Genomic DNA, 24,839 nt, shown 5'->3' with positions numbered 1-24,839 from the left:
GAGCTTGCATAAGAGTAACCTCCAGGATAGACTCTCAACTCTATTTGAAATCTCTTAACCACTATAACCTTATTTTGTTACCTTTCTTTTTCTCCTTTTGGTCAAGAAGGCATTTTCAATCCCTTGATGGCCAGGCTCATTCCTGGGGGTCATGTCCCACATTGCCAGGGAGGTTCACTCCCCTGGGAGTCATGCCCCATGAAGGGTGGAGGTTAATGAATTTATTTGCAGAGTTGGGCTTAGAGAAAGGACACATCTGAGAAACAAAAGTGGTTCTCTGGAGGGGCCTCTTAGGCATAATTATAGATAGGCTTAGCCTCCCTTTTACAGCCATAAGATCAAGGGCTTGACTTATTACATAGGGGGTTCCTAATTTCACAAAGCATATATTCTGTCCAAGATAAACAATCAGTGTCTCACATTAACTTCACTTAGTTGTACAATCATCACTTTCAATTTATAAACAATTATCATAACACAAAGCACAATAAAGCTCTTATAAGCCCCTAATTATTCATCCTTAGTATTAGTATAGTACTGGTGAGGTATTCCTATTAAATATAGTCTATAATATGCAATGGGTAGTTTTCCCATATACTACTCTGTTGCTAACTCTTTGTACCAGTGTCATACCTTAGAAGTATATCATGCAAACACTTATTTATATTTGTAGGGTTACTCTGTGGGCTACATGCCTTTAAACAACCATTTTTGATCATGTTTGCCTTCAATGTGGCACTGATACTTATAATCCCATCAATGAACAATCATCTTCCCTGTCCATTCCCATACCTTTAAGTTCACCCTCATTAATATGTCTGTTCATATTAGGCTATCATTCCCCCTTCACTAGCTTATGTATATATCTATGACCCTATATTCAACATTTTAAGACACTTATTTTACATTTTTCACAGAGTTCACATTAGTGGTAACATACAATATCTCTCCTTTTGTGTCTGACTTATTTCACTCAGCATTATGTCTTCAAGGTTCATCCATGTTGTCAGGTTTCAAGACCTTGTTCCTTCTTACTGATGCACAGTATTCCATCGTGTATATGTATCATTTTCTTTATCCACTTATGGTTTAAGGATACTTGGATTGTTTCCATCTCTTGGCAATTGTGAACAATGCTGCTATGAACATCCGTGCAAATGTGTGTTCATGTCACTGCTTTCAGATCTTCTGGATATATACTGAGAACTGAAATTTCTGTATCATAGGGTAATTTGATATCTAGTTTTCTGAGGAACTGCCAAACCATCTTCCAGAGTGGCTGTACCATTATAAAGTCCCACCAACAATGAATAAGAATTCCAATTTCTCCAGATCCTCTCCAGCATTTGCAGTTTACTGTTTGTTGATTTTCAGCCATTCTTCTTTGAGTGAGATGATATCTCATTGGGATCTTGATTTGCATTTCCCTAGTGAAAATGAACATTTTTTTTTTCATGTGTTTTTCAGCCATTTGTATTTCCTCTTTGGAAAAATGTCTTTTCATACCTTTTGCCCATTTATAATTGGGCTGTTTGTACTATTGTCAATGGTTGTAGGTTTTCTTTATATATGCAAGATATTAGTCTCTTATCTGATATATGGCTTCCAAATACTTTCTCCCATTGAGTTAGCTGCCTCTTCACCTCTTCGACAAAGTCATTTGCAGTGCAGAAGCTTTTGATTTTGAGGAGTTCCCAATTATCTATTTTTTTTTCTTTTATTGCTTGTGCTTTGGGTGTAAGGTCAAAGAAGCTACCTCCCAATATTAGGTCTTGAATGTGTTTCCCTACATTATCTTCTAGGAGTTTTATGGTACTGTCTCCTTTATTGAGGTCTTTGATCCACTTTGAGTTAATTTTTGTATAGGGTATGACATAAGGGTCCTCTTTCATTCTTTTGGATATGGATAGCCAGTTCTCCCAACCCCATTTGTTGAAGAGACTGTTCTGTATCAGTTCAGTGGATTTTGTAGCCTTATCAAAAATCAGTCAACCATAGATCTGGGGGTCTATTTCCAACCTCTCAATTCAATTCCATTGATCAATATGTCTATCTTTGTGCCAGTACTATGTAGTTTTGACTACTGTGACTTTATAGTAGGCTTTAAAGTCAGGAAGTGTAAGTCCTCCCGCTTTGTTCTCTTTTAGAATGTTTTTGGCAATTGGAGGCCCCTTTCCCTTCCAAGTGAATTTTATAATTAGATTTTCCAAGTCTGCAAATCAGGCTGTTGGAATTTTAATTGGAATTGCATTGAATCTGTAGCTCACTTTGGGTAGAATTCACATCTTAATGGCATTGAGCCTTCCTATCCATGAACACAGAATATCTTTCCATCTCTTTAGGTCCCTTTTATTTTTTTCAGTAAAGTTTTGTAATTTTTTGTGTAGAGGTATTTTACATCCGTGGTTGTTTAATCTCAGATACTAGATTTTTTTAGCTGCTATTGTGAATGGAATTTTTTTCTTGAGTGTCTCTTCAGTTAGGTCATTTCTAGTGTTAAAGAATGTTACTGACTTATGTGCATTAATTTTGTATCCCGCTGCATTCCTAGATTTGTGTATTAGCTCTAGTAGCTGTATTGCCAATTTCCCAGGGTTTTCCAGATATAAGATCATATCACCTGCAAACAATGACATTTTTACTTCTTTCCAATTTGGATGCCTTTCATTGCTTTGCTTTGCTGGATTGCTCTTACTAGAACATCTATCACAATGTTGAATAATAGTGGGGACAATGGGTATCCTTGTCTCATTCCCAGTCTTATTGGGAAGACTTTCAGTCTCTCACCATTGACTACTATGCTGGCTGTTGGTTTTTCGTATATGCCTTTTATCATATTGAGGAAGTTTCCTTTGATTCCTACCTTTTGAAGTGATTATCAAAAAAGATGCTAAATTTTGTCAAATGCTTTTTCAGCATCTATTGAGATGATCATTTGATTTTTCCCTTTGATTTTTAATGTGTTGTATTACATTGATTGATTTTCTTATGTTGTATCAGCCTTGCACGCATGGAATGAACCCTACTTGGTCATGGTGTATGATTTTTTTAATGTGTCTTTGGATTCAATTTGTAAGTATTTTGTTGAGAACTTTTGCATCTATATTCATTACGGAGATTGGCCTGTAGTTTTTCTTTCTTGTAGCATCTTTACCAGGTTTTGATATTAGGGTGATGTTAGCTTCATAAAATGTGTCAGGTAGTTTTCCATTTTCTTCAATGTTTTGAAAGATTTTAAGTAAGATTGGTGTCAGTTCTTTTCAGAAAGTCTGATAGAATTCCCCTGTGAAGCCATCTGGCCCTGGGCATTCATTTGTGGGAAGCTTTTTGATGACTGATTGGATCTTTTTACTTGTGATTGGTTGGTTGAGGTCTTCTGTTTCTTCTCATGTCAGTCTATGCTGCTCACATGTTTCCAGGAAATTGTCCATTTCCTCTAAATTGTCTAGTTTGTTGGTGTACAGGTGTTCATAGTATCCTCTTATGATTTTTTAAATTTCTTTGGGATCCACAGTTATGTCTCCCCTCTCTTTTCTGATTTTTTTTTTAATTTTGGTCTTCACTCTTTTTGACTTTGTCTGTCTAGCTAAGGAATTGTCAATCTTGTTGATTTTCTCAAAGAAACAACTTTTGATTTTATTTATTTTCTCTATTGATTTTTTGTTCTCCATGTCATTTATTTCTGCTTTAATCCTTGTTATTTCTTTTCTTCTACTTGCTTTAGGGTTAGTTTGTTGATCCTTCTTTAGCTTCTTCAGTTGTTCAGTTAGGTCTTTGATTTTAGCTCTAAGAAAGGATGCTGAATTTTGTCAAATGCCTTTTAGATATCAATCAAGATGATCCTGTGATTTTTCCTCTTTGATTTATTGATGTGGTCTATTACATTAACTGATTTTCTTGTATTGAACCACCCTTGCATACCTGAAGTAAAACCCACTTGGTCATGGTGTATAATTCTTTTAGTGTGCTGCTGGATTCGATTTGCAATTATTTTGTTGAGGATTTTTGCATCTATATTCATTAAAAAGATTGATCTGTAATTTTCTTTTCTTGAAGTATCTTTGCCTGGGTTTGGTATTAGTGTAATGTTGGCTTTATAAGAAGGAGTTAGGTAACATCCCATCCTCTAGAATTTTTTTTTAAGAGTTTGAGCAGGATTGGTACTAATTCTTTCTTGAATTTTTTGTGGAATACATCTGTGAAGGCATCTAGTCCTGGACTTTTCTTTTTGGGGAGTTTTTTGATGACTGATTCAGTCTCTTTACTTGTAATTGGTTTGCTCAGGTCTTCTATTTCTTCTCCAGTCAATGCCATGCTTTTCTAGAAAGTTGTTCATTTCATCTAAGTTGTCTAGTTTGTTTAATATAGTTCCTCATAGTGTCCTCTCATTACTCCTTTATTTCCGTGGTGTCAGTAGTCATGTTCCCCTTCCCATTTCTTAGTTTATTTATTTGTATCCTCTCTCTTTTTTTCTTTTTCAGCCTAGCTAAAGGTCCATCGATTTTGTTGATTTTCTCAAAGAACCAACTTCTGGTTTTCTTGATTCTCTCTATGATTCCATGTTCTCGGTTTTGTTGATTTCTTCTGTAATCTTTGTTATTTCTTTCATTCTCTTTGCTTTGGCATTAGTTGGCTGTTCTTTCTCTAGTACTTCCAGGTGAGTCATTAAGTCCTCTATTTTTGCTGTTTCTTCATTTATTTAATACAGGCATTTAGGGCAATAAATTTCCCTCTCAACATTTCCTTTGCTTCATCCCATAAGTGTTAATGTGTTGTGTTCTTATTTTCATTTGCCTTGAGATATTTACTGATATCTCTTGTTATTTCTTCCTTGACCCACTGGTTGTTTAATGGTGTGTTGTTTAGCCTCCATATATTTGTGAACTTTCCAACCTTCTACCTATTAATGTTTTCCAATGTCATTCCATTATGATCTGGGAAAGTGTTTTGTAGAATTTTGATCTTTTTAAATTTGACCCAACATGTGGTCTATCCTGGAGGATGACCCATGAGCACTTGATAAAAATATATATCCTGCTGTTGTGGCATGCAATGTTCTTTAAGCATCTGTTAAGTTTAGTTCATTTATCATATTATTCAAGATCTCTGTTTCCTTACTGATCCTCTGTCTTGATGTTCTATCTGTTGATGAGAGTCAGGCATTGAAGCCTCCAACTATTATTATAGTGATGTCTACTTCTCCCTTCAGTGTTGACAGTGTTTGCCTCATGTATTTTGGGATTCTCTGACTTGGTGCATAGATATTTAGGATTTTTATGTCTTCTTGACGGATTGTCCCTTTTATTAATGCATAGTGTCCTTCTTTGTCTCTTTTAATTGTTTTAGATTGAAGTCTAATTTACCTGATCTTAGTACAGCTACCCCTACTATTTTCTGGTTGTTGTTGGCATGAAATATCTTTTTCCAACCTTTCATTTTCAACCTATTTTTGTCCTTGGGTCTAAAGTGAGTCTCTTGTAAACATCATACAGATCAATGTTGTTTTTTATCCATTCTGCCAGTCTATGTCTTTTGGTTGGGGAGTTTAATCCATTAACATTTAATGTTATTACTCTAAAGGCAGTACTTTATTCAACCATTTTGTCTTTTGGATTATATATATCATATATTATTTTTTTTCTTTTTACCCTTTTAGTTACCCTTACTGATAATCTTCATTTCTACACTCTTTTCCATACCTCTGTCTCCTCTCTTCCTGTCTGCCTGTACAATCCCTTTCATATTTATTGTAGAGCAGGTCTCATGTTCATGAACTCACTGTGTCTGTTTATCTGTAAACATTTTAAACTCTTCCTCATTTTTGAAGGAAAATTTTGGCAGTTTTCTATTTCAGTATCTTAAATATATCATACCATGCTGTATCACTTCCATGGTTTCTGATGAGAAATCCACACTTAGTCTTATCAATCTTCCCTTGTAGGTGATGGACTGCTTTTCTCTTGCTGCTTTCAGAATTCCCTCTTTGTCTTTGACATTTGACAATCTGATTAGTTAGTATTTTCACATTGGTCTATTTGGATTTATTCTGTTTGGGGTATGCTGTGCTTCTTGGTCCTGTAATTTTTTGTGTTTCACAGGAGTTTCATAAGAGTTGGGAAATTTTCAGTGATTATTCCACCATTATTCTTTCTGTACCTTTTCCCTTCTCTTCTCCTTATGGAACACCCATAATATGTATATTTGTATGCTTCATGTTGTCATTCAGTTCTCTGAAACCCTGCTCATATTTTTCCATTCTTTTCCCTATCTTTTCTTTTGTGTGTAAGATTTCAGCTGTCTTTTCCTCTAATTCACTAATCCTTTCTCTGCCTCTTCAAATCTGCTGTTGCCTGCCTCCACTGTGTTTTTTATCTCTTGTATTTTGCCTTTCATTCCCATAAGTTCTGGCATTTTTTTTTTTTTTGCAAGCTTTTGAGTTCTTCTGTTTGGTCACCCAGTGTCTTATTTATATCCTTCATCTCTTTTGCCAAATGTTCTTTCAACTTGTTGAATTGATTTATAACATTTCTTTGAACATCTTTAATTAGTTGTTTCAACTCCTGTATCTCCTTTGAAGTATTAGTTTTTTCCTTTGACTGGGTCATATTTTCTTGCTTCCTAGTATGACTCGTGATTTTTTGCTGGCTTCTAGGCATCTGATTTTCTTGTTTAGTTTATTTTGGTGGTCATTTTCTCTTTTGCCTAGGGTTTTCTTGTTGGTTAGCTTTTTTCTCTCTCTGTTCTTTGACACTCATTTCAACTTATTCTAGACCTCTAGTATAGCTCCTGTTTAACTGATCAGAATTTTTCAGCTCTTGTTTTTCTGGTTCTTGCCTTGCCTCTATGGAAGTTTCTTGAGATTGCCTTTTTTTAATGTAGATATTTCACCTCTAGAAGAAAGCTCTCTCTTCCTCCTTAGGGAATGTTCATCTGCTGTTTGCTTTTGTTTTGTTATATTTTTTGCCTCTATATATTTTTAACACTCATTTCATTACCTCTAGCAACTTTTACCTAGATGTCTGGCTCTGGGAGGAGTGTCTCCCAAGATATTATCCACCCCAATCAGATATTCCCAGAGAAGACAGGCTCAGGACTCATGACAAGGTTGTAATCAGTATCAAGTTTCCCAGGGAATGAGACTAAGCAGGGTTCCAGTCTTTCCTGTGAAGCCTCTTAATTCTGTGCTTTTCCCATACTGCCCAGCACTCCCAACCAGTGTATAAAGTAGTACAGTGCCTTTAATTCTCAGAAGACCTTGACACTGTCAGCAGTGTGGTTGAGACAGAGGCTGAGGCTGAAGGTGAACTTAAACTGTTTCTATTTTCCAGCTCCTAGGATTGAATTCTGTAAATAACAGTCACTGCCTGTGCTGGCACTTGTCCTCCCATTTTTCAGGGGGGGAGCTGTTCTTCATCCCCCTCTTACCTGCCCACTGGAAAAGTTACAGTTCTCTTAAGCAGCCATCCTTTCTCCCCTGTCAGGAGCATGCTTGAGACAGACTGGGTTCCACTTTCTGTAGATAGGTACAGTTGCGTGTTTGAGACAGGCTGGTCTCCACTTTTGGTAGGCTGAAACTGATGTTGATATACCAGTCCCTGGCTTAACTCTCTAAATGAGAATTGTGTTGGGTCCTGCACCCTTCCCCCATTCTTGGGGAAGATACTCACTTCAGGGAATTATCTCCTTCACCTGATTAGTTAGTCTGTCTCTTAAACATTCCTTAGGTCCACCCTTGCCTGGAGCAGGGCTGAAAACTGAGAATGCTTGCTGTTTTCTCTAATAGGCTGCTAAAGAGTAAAAAAAAAAAACTCAAAAAAATCCCCAACCCCCCCAGGTTTTCCAATCAAGAGCTAGAGTTGGTACCCAGTTCTCTATGCCCCTTTTCTTGGGGCACTGCCATTTTCCAGTATTCTGAGCTCAGCTAACTCCAAAAACTCTGTTTTTGTTGTTGTTGTTGTTTGTTTTGTCAGCCCTGCATTCTCACTGCTGTGGAGACACCTCCTTGTTTCCCTTGTGTTTGTCCTGTAAATTTATCTGTGCTCAGAGCTTGTATTCAGCAGTCTAAGTTTGTTAATCAAATCCAAAACTGGAGCTTGGTTAGCATTCCTTCCCTTGCTCCTAGTAGAGAGGACTTCTGTTTACCACTGGAGAGAGACTCTGAGATACACTTCTGTGATTGTTGGGGGCAAGTGGGTGAACCAGCCTCCACAGCATAGAAGAGTTTACTTACAGTTCCATGCTGTGATCTTGGCCCTCCCACCCATTTCAGACTGGTTTATGATGTGTGTCTGGTAATGGAAGTCCCCAAAACTGTTGTTCCAGATGGTTCCTGGCTATTTACTAGCTACCCTAGAGGATGGACTAACTTCCACATCTGCCCATGCCACCATCTTTTTCTGCCTCCCTAGGTAAGAGTTTGTTTGTGAAATTTTCTTGAGTGTATTAATCAGAGTTCTCTAGATAAACAGAACTGACTATATATATATATATATATGGAGTATGTAGTGGTTTGGAATTGTGTATACCCCAGAGAAATCAAGTACTTAAAACTTATCCATTCCTGTGGGTATCAACCTATTGTAAGTTTACATGATGTTACTTCAGTTGAGGCATGGCCCAGGTTGGGTCTTAATCTTGTAACTGGAGTCCTTTATAAATGGGATGAATACAGAAAAAGAAATACACAGAGGCAAGAAGTTGAAAGCAAGGAAATTCATAAGAGATGGGTGACACCAGCAGACACAGCCATGTGACAGTGGAGTCCAGGATCAGTAGCAGCCAGTCTTTGGGAAGAAAGCATCACCTGATGATGTTTTGATTTGGACATTTTTCTCAGCCTAAAAACTGTAAGCTTGTCAGCTAATAAGTTCCTATTGGTATCTGCTTTGAGCAATTTAGAAAACTAAAACAAAATATTATGAGCTTCATTATGGGATTTAGAGCTTTATTATGACTGTAGGGATTGGCAAGTCCATGTTCCATGGGGCAGGCCACAAGTTGGGAACCCAAAGAAAGTTTTGATGAATTACCCAGGAGAAGCCGGCCAGTTGAAGTAGAGACAGAAATTCTTTTTTGTGACTGCTGAAACAACCAGTTCTCCCTTTAAGGCCTTCAACTGATTAGATGAGACTTCTCTCATTGCTGAAGGCAGTCTTTGTTGATTGTAGATGTCATCAGCCATAGATGCAATCAACTGACTAATGATTTAAAACCATGAAAAATCCTCACATTAGCAGTCACGCCAGTGCTTGCTTGCCAAAAAAAGTGGATACCATAGCCTGGCCAAGTTGATACATGAACTTAGCCATCACAATGGGTTAACAACATCAACTAGAAACTTGAAAAGCACAATCCTATGACAGGCTATTAACCTAGGGAGAAGCTAGCTGAAAAAAATCTGTAAGCAAAATTGCATTAATTCAATGGAATTAGGTGGTGTGCAGGTAAATGTTTAAAAACTGGCTCCCTAAGGAAAAAAAAGAAGTCCTCATTTATAGCATTTTCCAATTTCTGTCCCATCATCACTGATTTCCAGCTACACACATGATGTCAACTAGCTTGAAAATTCCTGAAAATTTAAAAATTAGCTCCTGCAAGCCATTATGATCTAACTCCAGCACACCACTAATTAAATTCCTTATAGATATAATGTGGTTCATATGATTTTTCTGAATTTTATTTTTGTGCTTATATAGCCAATAATAGTTTTTCATTATGAATGGAATCAGTCTATAGTCCTTGAAAGATATTCTTCACTGTTGAATTTTCATAGAGGTTACTTTTTTGTTCATTTTGTTTGTTTGTTTATTGTTTTGGGGTTTGGGGATGGGATTTAGACACAGGTAAACATGTATGATTTTTAGCCAGAAAGTAGCATATTTAAAGTGGAATGCCAGTGAATGAAAACAACTGTGGATGATATCAGTGACCATCTTAAAGATGGATCAAAACACTTACATATATAGACATCTTTCTATTCACTAATACTATATTAGCAAATATGAAGAAAATAACTTCAAGTGGATTGCTCTTTTTTGCTTCACCTCCTTAGGTAGCCATTCAACTACATCCCAATATTCTCTTTCACTCCAGTGGGCATTCCATACTCAGATTTGCTCTTTTTTCACCCAATGACCTCCCTTCCACATGGCTGTCATATTGCTCTTAACCTCCTGCTGCCTTGAAACAACAGGACAGATAGAAGGTTCCACAATTAAAAATAAGACAAGTTTTGGAAGATAAGAAAAAGAGAATCAAAGAAAGAGTAATTGCACAACTTATGCCAAGATCCTTTCAATGTATCCAGCTTCTTCTTCCCCCTGTCCTCCAGACCAAAGTATGGAGGGTGGAGTTAGTGCATGTCTCACGCCATTGCACCCACACCCTCCCCTTACATTATGTACATTATAAGCTAATAACATTCATCATAAATAGTCCCAGCTAATTTTTAAACTCTTATCCTCTGTGCCATATTCTTAAATCCTGGCATTGAACTTTCAAGAATGGAAAATACATCTCCATTTTTTTCATTCCTCACAATTTCTTCCGGAACAAATAAAACACTTAACAATAATACAACAGTAAGTGGTTATAATGTTCACAGGGGTCTATCTACCTCCTTTCAATCTCTCCATGTAGGTTGGTGATGGGAATGAAGCAAGGGTAAGATTCTCCAAACTAGTCTATAGATTTATTCCATCCTTTGAGGAATTTTTATGCTAAAGCAGGCTGAAATTGTATCTTTCATAAGAAATTTCCTGTGATGCATTTTTAAAAGGTTTGAAAATCACTTTTGATTACTTTAAAATATACCCAAGTCATATGCAAAAATCTAAGCAGACATAATTTCATGATAAGATTTATGAATTCTCTCTCACTACCTCATGATAGAGAAGGGACAACTGCTCTAATATCAATTATGCTAGTCCACTCCAAACCTGCTGTGCTTACAAGTACATGATAAAGACCAATCAAGCCATGCTCCCTCATCTTAATTACCAATAAATGCCTTCAGTGAGTGATGGTCCTTTGGTTCCTACACCCATTGCCTAATCATTTATTCTGTATCTTTGATGAGCATCACAGACTTAACTGATACTGGGGAAGATGCTGACTTTTTCTATTCCAAACCAAGCCATCTGCTTCTTTCTGTTGTTGAGAAAGTGTGATGATGAGAAAACCAGTAATTAAAATCAGTATTCACAATTAGATTTCAGACTGAAGAGTGAAGTAAACTATGGCATTGCAAGGTTTCCCATTTTCAATTAATCATAAACTTATATCTGCATTGGTTGCATTTGTAAGACAAAAGAATATTTTCAATGTCTGATCTTAAATTTCACCCAGAGATCTAAGATTCAAGCTGTACCCTTTCTGCCTCTTTAATCAATGTCAGTAATACAGATTCTGCAACCAGAACTTAGCTGACAACTGGGTTGATGATGCATGAGCCACAACAGAAAGCACTTTGGCTCTTCCTGAGTGCTCTTGGACTGAATTCTTAATAGTATCAAAAACCTGAGTCCATAAGAAAATTAAGAAATGATTCAAAGATGCATGCCTACAAGAAGCATGTATAGCATTTCTAGGACACTTGGACTTTAGTGTGACACCTGTTTTAATTTAGGGTGTCTAAATAAAACAACAAAGAAGGGAGAGGAGATATAAGCAGCAATTCACCTTAAGTTAAGTCAAGTTTAAAGAGCCCATGGAGTCAAAAATACCTCTGTCAAATCTATTGATTTGATTAAAACATTAATTCTCAAACCTGTATGGATGTGGAAAACTTACAGGATTTCATTAAAAGCATATATATATATGAGGCTGGTCAATTGATAAAAAATGTTTTCTAAATTATTGGAAAAAAATTGTGAAGGACAAAGTAGAGAGTGTAACTTTTCTGATAATGACTATATGATATTGCTTTGTCCATTTGACTACACCCTGACCATTTACAAGTTGAGCAATGAAACACATAATATCTGGTCTCCTCCTCTATTTTCAATAGCAAACCACTCAACTGCTCATCTCTCCCCCCACTGTGACTCATGCTAGGCCCTCCTTTCTTTAAGTTAGCAGATTAGTCATTTTCAACCCCATGAGAACACAACTCAAGCATTATCTCCCTGCCATTTCTCTTCTCCTTTCTGCGCACAGAAGTGCTATCCATACACAGCCTCCTATCATTCCAATTCTGGGTAGTGATATTTCATTCCTGATACAACCTAAGGCTCCAAATTTTGAAAAAGAATTCCACAGGATCTTGCCCTTCTGTGAGAGGAACAAGGGCAAGAGAACACGGGCATTAATCTTTAGAGTCTTCCATGTAGTCATTATCCAATAACAGCCCTCAGAGATAAGCATTATTATCACCATTTTACAAATGAGGAAACTGAAATTTCAACTCAATTTTATTAGATTCCAAGTCTCAAACATTATGCTGCATCTGAAACACTCACCTGACTGATGCAATTAAAAATATACTCAGTAAGTTGTGGAAAATAAATGTTGTGAAAGATTGACAGGAACAAAGCTCTGAATGAGAAACAGTCATTTAATACAAGAAACAGAATGAAGTTCAATAAAAATTTTTACAGAGAAATAGAGACCATGTCTTTACACATGGTTTCTGGCTTGATCATTTCAAGGAAATTGACCCGTTGATGTAATCAGTTTGCTTGATTTCCACTGAATTGAAAAAGTCAACTTGTTATCATTTATATTTACCCTGAGTCCAAATTAAAAGTGCACAATAATAAATGAGGGGTGATTGACTAGGCCCCAAGCTGCAGAGCTAAATCTAGTTATAGTAGCTTCAAAAATTGAATTTAAATGAAAATTTAAAGGTGTGGTAAAGACAAAAACTTGCAATTCTATATCAAGAAATAGTATAAAGACATACTCATATTACTATTTCGTGAGGTTCTTATATAAGTACCACATTTAGTCTTGAGTTTCACATGCTGAGAAATTGAGCAGGGTACAGAGAAGAGTAACAAAAGGACAGGACTTATGATTACAGACTAAAGAAACCAGTTTGTGATTTATTCAGATTAAATATTTTGCCATTTTTCTCTATAGGACTCAAAGCACTGTGTAAAGAACTTAAATAGAAACATCTAATACTATAAAATTGACATGAGGAAAACATGGACATTAAAAAAGAAGTTGCAAGAAAGAGGCAAAAAACACTAGGCACTGTGTTAGGTCATTTACGTATGTTATTTTATTTAATATTTACATTTAATCTGTAAGTTCTCCCCTTTTTAACAATGAGTAACTTGAGAAATTGATAAAAGTTAAGTGTTTTGCCCCAAGTCACACACCTAATAACTCCTGACTCAAATGTTTGGAGATTTGAAAATACCTCGATAATACTAGAGCATAAAGAAGGCATAGATGGGGAGGTAAAGGGGGAAGTGACCAGTATTAAACAATGCTGGAGAAATAGGTAGGGACTGACCACAAGAGGTTTTATAGATGGAATGTTGACTGCACTGGACAGCTTTAAGATGGGAAAAGGGAATGTTCAGACTCTTGGATCAAAAAGATAACTCGGTAGCATTATGAAGGATATCAGAATGTTAGGAGGCATGATGGAAGCAGACGTGCTCTAATATAGTAAGATGTTATGAGGACCTAAACTATGGTGGTATCAGTAGAAAAGGAAAATATGAAAGTGGAATTGATAGATCTTGAAGACTACTTTGATGTGGGTAGTTGGGTAGTGAAGGAGAGGGAAGAGTTCATGAAGACTTCTAGCTTTCTAACTTGAGTTGCCATTAGGGTAGTTGTATAATACATAGAGATTACTAAAAAAAAAAAAAAAAAAAAGAGGAAGACAAGCTTGTATAGAGACATACTGAGTTTACAGTTAGACATACTGAGTTTAAGCTGGCACTAGGAACCCCAGGTGAAGATTTCTAGTAGGCAACTGAATGTATAGGTACATAGCTTGATAAAGGAATACAAACTGTTTTATGAATGTGAAGTCAAGATTTCTAGAAAGTAGTTAAAATTACAGGAGATGATAACATTGCTTAAGGAAAACATGCATATTGAATGGAGAACTGACAAGAGGATCCTATGGGACACTAAAGTTTAAATGCCAGGTGGAGTGAGGGAAGAGAACACTGACTGAGCATCTTCTATGTGACAAGCACTTGGTCAGGTGCTTTACCTATAGGTATCAGTGAGGTAACGAGGGAAGAAATGGTTTAGCAGAAACCCTGGAAGACAGAGATTCAAGAAGGAGGCAGTTGTCAACAGAGTCAAATGTCAAGATCAAGCATATAAGAAAAATGTCCAATAGATTTCTCAGTTAAAAAATTACTAGTGGTCATTAGGCTGGGAGGAAGTCAGATTTCTATGGGTTAAGGAGTGGAAGAAGTATAGGCAGTTATTGTAGACATCTTTTTAATTTTCAAGAAGTTTAGCAATAATAAGTAACTAGAGGATGAGATAGCTAAGTACATTTTAGCAGCCTTCATATTATAAGAAAAAAATACAAATGTTGGCACATAAATTCCTATTTTTTTATTGCTGTACCACCCATCATATAAAGACTCCATTGTTATCCTTTTGGACCCTCTCTGAAGTATTTATTGACTTTACCAATCTGACCAGCTTCAGACCAATGGCCCTGAGTCAAGGTATTTATTAATTGTCTTCTGCTCAGCCTTTCTTTATAGTCTCTATTTATTTATATTCACTTTTTTTGCCTAAGTTAATTGGCTTCTGATTCCTATGATTCATCTGTGTTGGATTTATTTTGTTATCATTATACACAAGACTGGAAATCCAGATATTGATCACACTTTGAGCAACCCAAACAATTCAGTATTTCCTTCCCTGCTCCCTGAGAGATTTCAAAATGACCTGTCAGTGTCAAATAGTACCACTTGGTTCAGTTTATGCTAAACCCATGTTATAAAACAAGGAAAAATACATTGTTGGAAATTATTGTTTTTGTTAGTTGAGTTTAAAAGTGTGATTTATGCTAAAATATCATTTAAATTTAAAGCATCCATTTCTCCCAACTTTGCTTCTTTCTATTTTTCCCCCACCTCTTACTCCCCCATTTTTCACAACTTCTGGCAATTTGATGACAAATTTTGTACATTTCACAAGCTGGTTTTTTGCTGTCTGCCATTTACTTCCTTTTCCTACTGTACTAGAATCACCAAAGAAGATGGAAAGTAAATGCTTTTGCACTCATTATTTTTCTTTTGTCATTATCAAAAATGCTAACCATTGTGAAAAAAGTAACTTTTTCCCTCAAAACTCTAATATATTGACTGACTCTAAATGTGTTGATCTCTCGAAAGCTTGGATTCCTACTCCCATCACCATACCATAATGTAATTGTCTGTATATTTGAGAGTCACGTATATGAGTATAAGGATACAGTTTTGCAAAGTATTAATTAATGCGTTTTTTGCATTTGGCAAGCAATGGTATTTATATGTATTAAAGCTTTGCTTTAAACTTTTAATTAGCCTTTATAATAATTAATATTTTTTCTGCTGCATACTCTACAATTGCTAGCTTTAGAGAAATACAGAAATTTGATAATTATCATTTGGTCTGCTAATGAAAATGTAAAAGTACTGAAGTTACAAATAGATGTAATGGTAATTACTGACTTTCTATAGTCTAATTCATATTTGTTGGCTTTGTAGAAATAAAAAACTTACTAGAAAATCCAATTAAAATTGGAAAGCTAAAATTTGTGGCATGGAAAAAGAAAGTACTCTTTTGGTCAGTTGATATATTACATTGTCCATCACAAAGAGCAGCTGTTTTTAGCATTATCTATAACACTTCAAAATGAATTTTGCATTTCTAATTATCTCAAGAGTTGTTACCAACATACTATAATTTTTCAGAACAATTTATTGCTAATTTACTTTATTTTAAACTGTATGTTGTTTATACCATTCAGAATGGAGTACAGGTTTTACAAAATCTAATTACTGGCAGGATGTTGCCATTACAAATTTGTTGGAAACCACTGGGCTAAAGCTTAGTGTACCCAAATTTCCAATAACATCATAAAAAAGTCATTTCATATTTTCTGTGCTAGACTACCCTCATTATTTCATTGCAAACAAGTGGATGAAACCATATATTTATATATATGTGTATATATATATATGTGTGTGTATATATATATAATTAACAAGATTAGCAAGGTAGTGTGATTGGTGAATGGTACTTCAAAACCACATGTATAAATCTTTAGGACCATATGAACAGAAATTGCTTAGCTACATTACCATTTCTTATTTTAATACAGCTATAAAAATCTTTAGCAGCTCCCCCCTCACTATTTGCATTAACACTATAGTGCCAGCAGATAGCTGGTGGAGTTTTGCTTTGAGAAAAACAGGAAAGTCACAATTTCAAGGGAAAGAAAGGAAACATTCTCTTCTGTTCAGAGCAAGATTTTAAATCTTTTGCACTTGGCTCAAGTCAAGAAGAAAATACACATATACACACTCACAAGCAAGCTTTAAACTGAAAGGTTAGCTGTTCTGCAAAGCCTGAATTCTACCTGCATCACAGAGACTTCAAACAGACTATAGGAGTGGGCTTCAGAGATCTGGATAAAGTTGCAAGGCTATTAAAAAATGCTATGGGCTTTAGATTTTGACAGGGTTCAAAAGCTGACACTTTCATTTGAAAGTGCAATTTTCAAAGTAGAAAAAAGGATGGCATTAAGAAAGTAAACAATTTTAATTCTCTTGACTGATTTTCCTGAAAAATGTTGGCTATACTTAGGAACGCTGCATACCTGTGACATGGCAAAAACATTTATTTTAAATGGCAAATAATTGGAGGTCTACAGAAAAATGAAGGGCAATTAAAACAATGTATACTCCAGCCAGTTGTCAGGAGATGGCCAAGCAGTTTCTTTCCACATGAGTTGCTGCTTCAACGTTGGCGTTAGGATCTAAGTAAATCTTGGAGAAAAGTCTCTAAGTTATTCTGTGTTTGTTCTTTATCTGCAAGGTCAGAGGGCAGAAAGTTTTGATGAGGCTGTGGACCTAGAAAGGACTTCCCATCAGTTTCTACTTCTTCCTAAGTTCTGCAGTATAGTACAATTTTGCATCTCATTGCTCTCCAATTATTGTTCTTTCCTTAGGATGAAGGCCATGGCTTTTATTTCTCTGGGTAACTCTAGTAAATCACAGGGCCTTACATGGCCCAATCTATGACTGGAGTTGCATTTACAAGAATGATAATTTCTAGAAAGCCCAGACTGCCCCAGTAGTTTTACACAGCACTTTTATTTAACACACACAAAAGCTTAACAGAAACTTGATGTAAATGTATTCCACTATCTTCAAAGTTCTTTAACATGACAACTGCTGGAAATCTCCCTTGTGCTCTCTCATCTGCTAAGCTCTTTATTGCCATAATGCTCTCTGGTCACTTCTTCCTTCCTTGCCCTGTGATGCACTGCCAAGTCCTCTGAGCAGAGGTTGCCTCCAGTAGATCTCTTCCCATCCACACGCAGCTCAAGAATGGCTAGCAATCCAGTGTCTCCATTCTCTTTCTCCCACTGAGTCTCTTTGGAGGAAGATGTTCAGAACCCCTTGGTAAGTGTTGCTCTTCTCTCACTCTGAGTAGTCTCTTGCAAGAAATTCTCACGAAACATCTCTCATTACATTTAAAAACCCCAATAATTCCTCACACACTCCTGAGGTCTTTCTAGATATTAAAAAAACTATTTGCTGGTTGAAATATGTGCAGATTTTGCTGCTTTCTCATTCAGGAAACACCTCTTTCAGCTCCTCATTGATCCTATTATGTATTAGCCAAAAAAGAAGTACCAACGAACTTTTTTTCTCTATGAGGAATGTTAAAACAGACTCATATCTTAAGGTACCAAAAATACAATTCATGAGATCAACACTGCAGAGAAGTTCAGACTGCTTAGGCCTACAAGATACTGGTCTGCATGTCAAATTGACAACAGTATCATCATTAACCTGTGCAGCAGCCTCTGTCTGAGAATCATGCCCTTCCTTCTGATATTCCTGTGCTAAGACAACATTCACACATGAGTTCAAAATTCCCCTAGACCATGCCCACCCCCCCACACACATACACATACTCACCACCCTTATGAAAAACTAAAACAAGTATTAAGACAAAGAAAGTAGCATTAAATCAACTCTTAATAATCCACAATGATAGAAAGGGGCAGTACTATAAATAAATCAAAACTCATTCCTATAAAAATTAAAACAATACGATACTTCCTTTTGCCGCACATTTATCTTCTTATCACATTTGGCATAATTTAATAATTCACGGGTTTGTATTCCTTGACACACTACAAATGAGAGTGGCAAAAGACAGACTAAAAACAGTTTTAGCATATGCTTAGGGGAAAAAAAAATCACAAAACCATGCTAAGTAGGTGCCGTTCATATTCATTCTGCTTAACCTCAGCTACACCTCCTCTGCTAGTGAGGATTCCTTTTACCCATTTTTACTGACGTCCTGTTGTGTCTCTTACAGTGATTTTTCCATGTCTTCTTCACATTACCAAGCCCTCAGTTCCTGTTCAGTCCTCAAAAACACGTTCTACTTTCTTGAGAAGATTGAGGAACATAAACAGCTACATCTTTTCTCCTTTCCACATCAAAATATCCATTAGCACATTTTCCCAACTATTGTATAACCTCACGAAAGGTGTTCCTGTCTCTTTGTTAATCACCTCACTTTGTTTGGGATCCCATCCCATACTATTTACCCCAAGACCTTACCACACCATTTATACAAAGCATCATTAACTCAAGGTTCAAAATGAGCCCACATACTCATTTTATCTTGTATGCATAGTTATTTTTTTTAATGCTTTTACACAGGGCATACACTCCTGAATTTGTTTCAGCCCCCACTATTTCCTATTGTGTTATGCGCACTGGTTTCAGTCATTCTGGTTACCTACCCAGACCCTGCTTTACATTTTCAAGCCTTTTCACTGGTTCCTTTGCTTCTGTTTGCAAACATTCTGAGGCTCTTCATATCTAAAAATACAAATTATCTCTTCTCTGAAACTTGCCATCCCCCAGAACTAATATCTGATTAAAATGCTTCTTTGTATCACTCAATGTCCTCAATTTTTGCCATCATATTCTACTTTCCCATTCAACCAAATTCTATGCAAGGAAAACTCATTTGTACTCAAGAATGCAAATAATACATATTTATGAATTATAGACATAACTCTTCTATTTATCAACTTGGACCAAATAATTTAACCCCCCAACCCTCAGTTTCTCTTTGTTGTATGATTATCAGTGTCTTCTCTGTCTCTGTACAGGTTGCTTTAAAAAATATATAATAGACTCTATTATTTAATGTCTGATATGTGTTATGCTCTGGGTTGGACTATTTATATACATTATTTCATTTGCTTCTAACAATAACCTAATGAAGCATATGCCAATATTATGACCGATTTATAAGAACAAAACTGAAACTTGGTGAGTTTAACTAACTGGCCTAATGTTACACAATAAGAAAAATTATATAACTCATTTGAAAAGTTTTGGGTACTTCTTTTAAGCCCTGTGATTGAGAACGTGTTGATTTTTGTATATTAGTCCAGTGTGAAACAATTAACAATAAAGCCATTTAACTCTATCATCCAGATGTAAACCCTTATGTTACATTACCCAGTGTTCTGGAATCATGTAAAGCCTCTTATCTAGTCATGTTTCTGTCTTCTTGCTGATTCACACTGGCCTCATCATTTTTAACGGGAGACAGACATGAAAGAGTATGTCTGTTTTACCCTTGAGTGCAGCCTCCTGCAGTCCAGTATATGTTTCACCAACTGAGAGTAGTGCTCTTGAAATTTAACCACAAAGCTATAAACTTCAATGTCTCCTTTTTTCTCTTCCACTAACTTCTAAGAATTACAACCAATAAGAAAATTGCAGTTATCTGACAGTTCTGAATCACCTTAATTAAGAACACCAGCCAGGAAAGGAAACTTACCAGTGGAACCACTGGGCTCATATAAAGCTGCATTAATCAAAACAGTCAATTTTGTTTTGCAATCTTCTAATTTTTTAAATATCAACACTGAATTTCACAGAAAGGAGCACAAAGACCTCCAGCTAGAAATGAAACAAGTCACCAAAATATGTAAATCCTCCAGATATTCTGACTGGCTGAAAAAGCAAGATTGGCGGGGCAGGTCTAAAGCTTAAGTGAAGTAGCTTAATATCAAGAACCCTGGGAAGGATTCTGCTCCTCTCCAAAAATCTACTCCCATATTGTTACCAATGCTAGAAATCCTTATAACCAAGGATAAAGATTTTCATTCTACATTTAGAGCCAAGGCTGAAAATGTTAAATCTCCCATAAGAGGCAACACATGAACTTACCTTATTCACACTAAAGTAAAAATGTATGATATCGTATCTTTTCCTAAAAGGCAAATTTTAAGGAGAATACAAAGTTTTAGGAACTGCCTTTATATCAGGTTTCTTATTTTCCAGTCTTGCTAAAAATGATGGATATCTTCACTTGCATCCCAAGGCTACCCATACTTGGGCATTGGCTATTTTAACAGGAGGCTCTGAAAGCTCCAAAAACTGAGCAGAAAGTTGGTTCCATATCAGTATCCCCCTTGATGCCGTTGCCTCATATTTGCTGCTCAAATTCTATGTCTTAGTTCTTGTTCTTTGTGGTATAAGGTGCTTTTATGGATTTCTGACATTGTGATGCCCAAGTTATTTCCAAAGTTTCTAAACTTAAGGTTTACTTAATATCTCTTGTGTTTTTCAGGCCTTCTATGGCCATCTGGTTACCTAATATTTACTCTAAATCTTCTCTTCTTGAATTATTCCCCTCCCTGAATGCATTTCAAACTCCTTGTTTCAAACAGTCCATGAACCTGATTAAGGCATCTCCAGTGTCCGTTAATTTAATTTTACATTTTGCCTCAGGTCTCCAACAAAAGTTTGCCTCTTTCCCTCAGTATGAAATAATAATAGGCCACAGCATAGAACAGAGAGGTAGAAACAAATTTGAATATAAATATGACAACACTTAAAAAAAGAACTAAGGGTGATGGAGAGAAGGAAAAGGGAATCAGTACTAGGTAGTAGTTTAGCATGTGGGAGCTGGAATCACAGTCCTGCTCTCACATTCTCAAATTAGACAAGTAATTTGGTCTTAGTCTTCTCATGTCTCAAATGGTGATATCAATACCACCTATCTTACGTAGCAGTACTGAACATTAAATGACATATGCATGTGAAGTATACCAGGTATACAGTAAGTGCTCAATAAATGTAAGCTACTGACATTAAGGAGATAGCCTCTGGTGTGGTAAATAGCTTTGGTTTTGACTGAGAAGGGAAAATAAATCATAATTCCACAGTGATTGTCAAGAAGGATTGAGATTGCATCCAGTTTGTCTAGGACACCAGTATAGTTAAATTGCAATTGAGGGTACCAAATATGGAAGGTACTAAATATTGAGGCCAATGCCTCAATGGCTGATTTAAGCCAGATCATTTGCATCTTTTTGAGTTTTACAGTTCATTGGGTTTTGTTTGCCTAGTTGTTAGAGATTGCCTTTTTTCCTTTCCATTCCTACTTTCTTTCACTTGAATAGCATTTGCCAAGATACAGCTTTGCTCTGAAGGCATAGTAATGTGTGCCCATTACTCAACCACTTTTCCAGAGTAAAGAATATTTAATTTTGCTTTATTTTAGAGAATAAGGTCACATATCTTTAATAATATTTGGTACACAAGGAAATTCAGTTAAGATGTATATTTTGTTTTCTGGGAACAGGAAAGTCAGGTTTCAAAGGCCTCCATGAACCCATTTATTTTGGTTGTTGAATTAAGCTCTAAATAGTGATATTAGCAGGGATTCAGTGGTGAAAAACACTCTTCTCATACTATCTGACTGTAGAGAAATAAACACAGATCAGCAGGCTTTCTGGGCCAATGACATTCTCTTTCATCTGGGCAACCTAACACACATGTATCTCCACAAGCAGATTGACTTCCTGGGGAGAAGAAGTGCAAACTCAGCTAATGAATAATATGAAGACGTTCTGACCAAGTGAAACATGTGGGGAAGAATTGTCATGTGACCTTAATACTCTATTCACTGAGGAAAAACCAAACCAAAAGAGACAACAACAACAAACCTTCAGGATAGCACAAGCACATTTTGGTAAAAAGCAATATATTTACCGATTCAGAATATTTATTCCTTATATATACCCGGACATAGCTTTCAAGAATCAAGAGAGCAGGTAGGAACTTCCAGGGAAGATGGCAGGGTAGGGAGCTCCAGGACTCACTCCTCCTTCAAAACACCTAGCAGACAGGCAGGAACTGTCTGAAACAACTGTTCTGGGGGCTCTGGAGGGAAAGGGAGCACTGTACCACATCCAGGGAAGAGAAGGACAAAGAGGCTAAGAAACTGCAGTAAAGAACTGTGAGTAGCTTGCTCCATTGTGACTGCTGCTGCCCATCCCCATGCTAGAGATGGGGTGCCTTGGGTCCTGTCCCTGGTTAGCTGCTGTGGGTGAAGAGGGACATAAAGGTCCTCTTCCCCAAGAATGGTGGGGTAATGGCCAAGCACTAATCACAGCTTTGATCAGCAAATTTGGATCTGGATCCAAGCTCTGCTCTGCTGTTTCAGGATGCTCCAGACAGGGATGGCTGAAGCCACTATTTCAACTCCACCCCCAACAGGGGCAGTAGGTGGGGAAGGTTTAAAGACACAGGAACTCATCAGGGCTGTGGTATACAGTTTGCTGAAGGGCACCATGGGCTGAGCATGCCAAGAAAGCAGATTTTGGGGGTAGTACAAAAGGGTTTTGGTATCTTTTCTGATCCTCTCCCCAGGGCTCTTGGGAGATGATCTGTGCATCCTTCATGGGTCCCTGGCCGCATTTGGCTGGGAAATACTGACTTGGGAAAGAACTCTCCAGGGTGACCCTCCTCCCAGAATTTGCCCTCCAGGCAAAAACAGCTAGAGACAACGAAAGGAGCGTAAAAAACTATAGAGGCAAAACAAGAAAAAACAGAACAGACCAAGATTCCCAGAGAAGGAGCAGAGGAAAGCAAACTTTCTCTTGGGGTGAAACAATTGCAACTGCACAAATAATGCAATCTTAAAAATTGTTTGGCAAAACCAGGGCAAGATGAAAAGATGCTCAGCATCATTAACTATTAAGGAAATTCAAATCAAAACCGCAATGAGGGCCAAGTTGGCCATGCATGTCTGCCTGGAGGACCATTTCAACAACATGCAGGCCAAGCTGCCATGTGCTGCCCTGAGCCCCCCAAAGGTGGGCATCACACTCAGCAATTTGGTGACCCTTATTCACCATCCATCTGAATTAATGAATGTTCCTTCACACCAGCAACAAAACAAATACACATAGTTATTAAAAAATAAAATAGCTGCTGCAACAATCGCTTTGCAATTTACATACCCACTATTTACTACAAATGCTTGCTCTACAGGTGGAAATTTGAATCTTTCACAAACACAGAGTTCCAGTAACTCGTGTTCTATTCTTGAAGCTGCCAAGCATCAGGACATTGGATTGCCTAGAATATTTTCTTTCTGTTATCAGCAAGAAATTGAATCCACCAAAAGGCTTTACATAGTAGAAACAAAGCCCTTCCCGAGCAGGTTTGGATTAAAGTAGGAGAAGAAGCACTATGTAAACAAGCAATGAATAAAAGGAATTGGAGTAGAATACATCAGTTGGACACAAATGTAGAATGAAGAGCCCTTGGAGAAATTCAGAATGTAGGCGAAGGCACTAAAGGCACCCAGGGTGCTTGGCAGTCCGTGAAGCCCTCACAGTCAAACCAGGGGGAGCAGAATAAGAGCAGGCCACAGGGAAGAAGGTCACAGCACAAGGAGAGACATATACAGATGGAAAGAGATAGAAGGCACAGAATTTGCATTTGCTGTGATGAGTTGAATCTTTTAGTCCAGTTACACAATGCCGAGATGGATAAGGCAAAGACTCTTCAGTGGACAACAGCATTCCTGAAATACATTCAGGAGGGACATGGAGATTCTCTTAAAAAAGGTTAGTATTTAATTAGGCTGGGTAGATTCTCAGGATTTTATAAAGGTTACTTATCAATGTTCTTCTTTATCATTATTTCCCTAAGACATCTCAAACTGTCCTTTGTTTCCTGAACTCTAATATCAACCATGAAGTCCAAAATGAATGAATTCTACTCATTAATAATATGACTTATCATTTATTAAAGAATCACAGCCCAGATTTGCTTACTAAACTGTGGTATGTAAATGACTCTGAGCTATCAATAGTCAAGTAACAAATTGAGCTCTCTTGTTCTAGTTTGCTAATGCTGCGGAATGCAAAACACCAGAGATGGATTGGCTTTTATAAAAAGGGGGTTTATTTGGCTATACAGTTACAGTCTTAAGGCCATAAAGTGTCCAAGGTAACATATCAGTAATCGGGTACCTTCACCGGAGGATGGCCAATGGCGTCCGGAAAACCTCTGTTAGCTAGGAAGGCAGCTGGCGTCTGCTCCAAAGTTCTGGTTTCAAAATGGCTTTCTCCCAGGACGTTCCTCTCTAGCAAGCTTGCTCTTCTTCAAAACATCACTCACAGCTGCACTCCGTTCAGTCTCTTTGAGTCAGCATGTTTTACATGGCTCCACTGATCAAGGCCCACCCTGAATGGGTGGGGTCACACCTCCATGGGAGTATCCCACCAAAGTCACCACCCACAGCTGGGTGGGGCACATTCCAAGCAAATCTAACCAGCACCAAAAAGAAAGACCACA

The 24,839-nt window shown here is 37.0% G+C and overlaps 1 pseudogene; it reads left to right on the top strand.

Annotated features, from left to right (window-relative positions):
• Positions 1 to 23,263: 23,263 nt before the first annotated feature.
• Positions 23,264 to 24,111, top strand: LOC119523807 (annotated as a pseudogene).
• The last annotated feature ends 728 nt before the right edge of the window (positions 24,112 to 24,839 follow it).

The sequence above is a fragment of the Choloepus didactylus genome, chromosome X (assembly GCF_015220235.1).
Source record: "Choloepus didactylus isolate mChoDid1 chromosome X, mChoDid1.pri, whole genome shotgun sequence".
Classification (NCBI taxonomy): Eukaryota; Metazoa; Chordata; class Mammalia; order Pilosa; family Megalonychidae; genus Choloepus; species Choloepus didactylus.
This window is presented reverse-complemented; position numbering and strand designations above follow the sequence as displayed.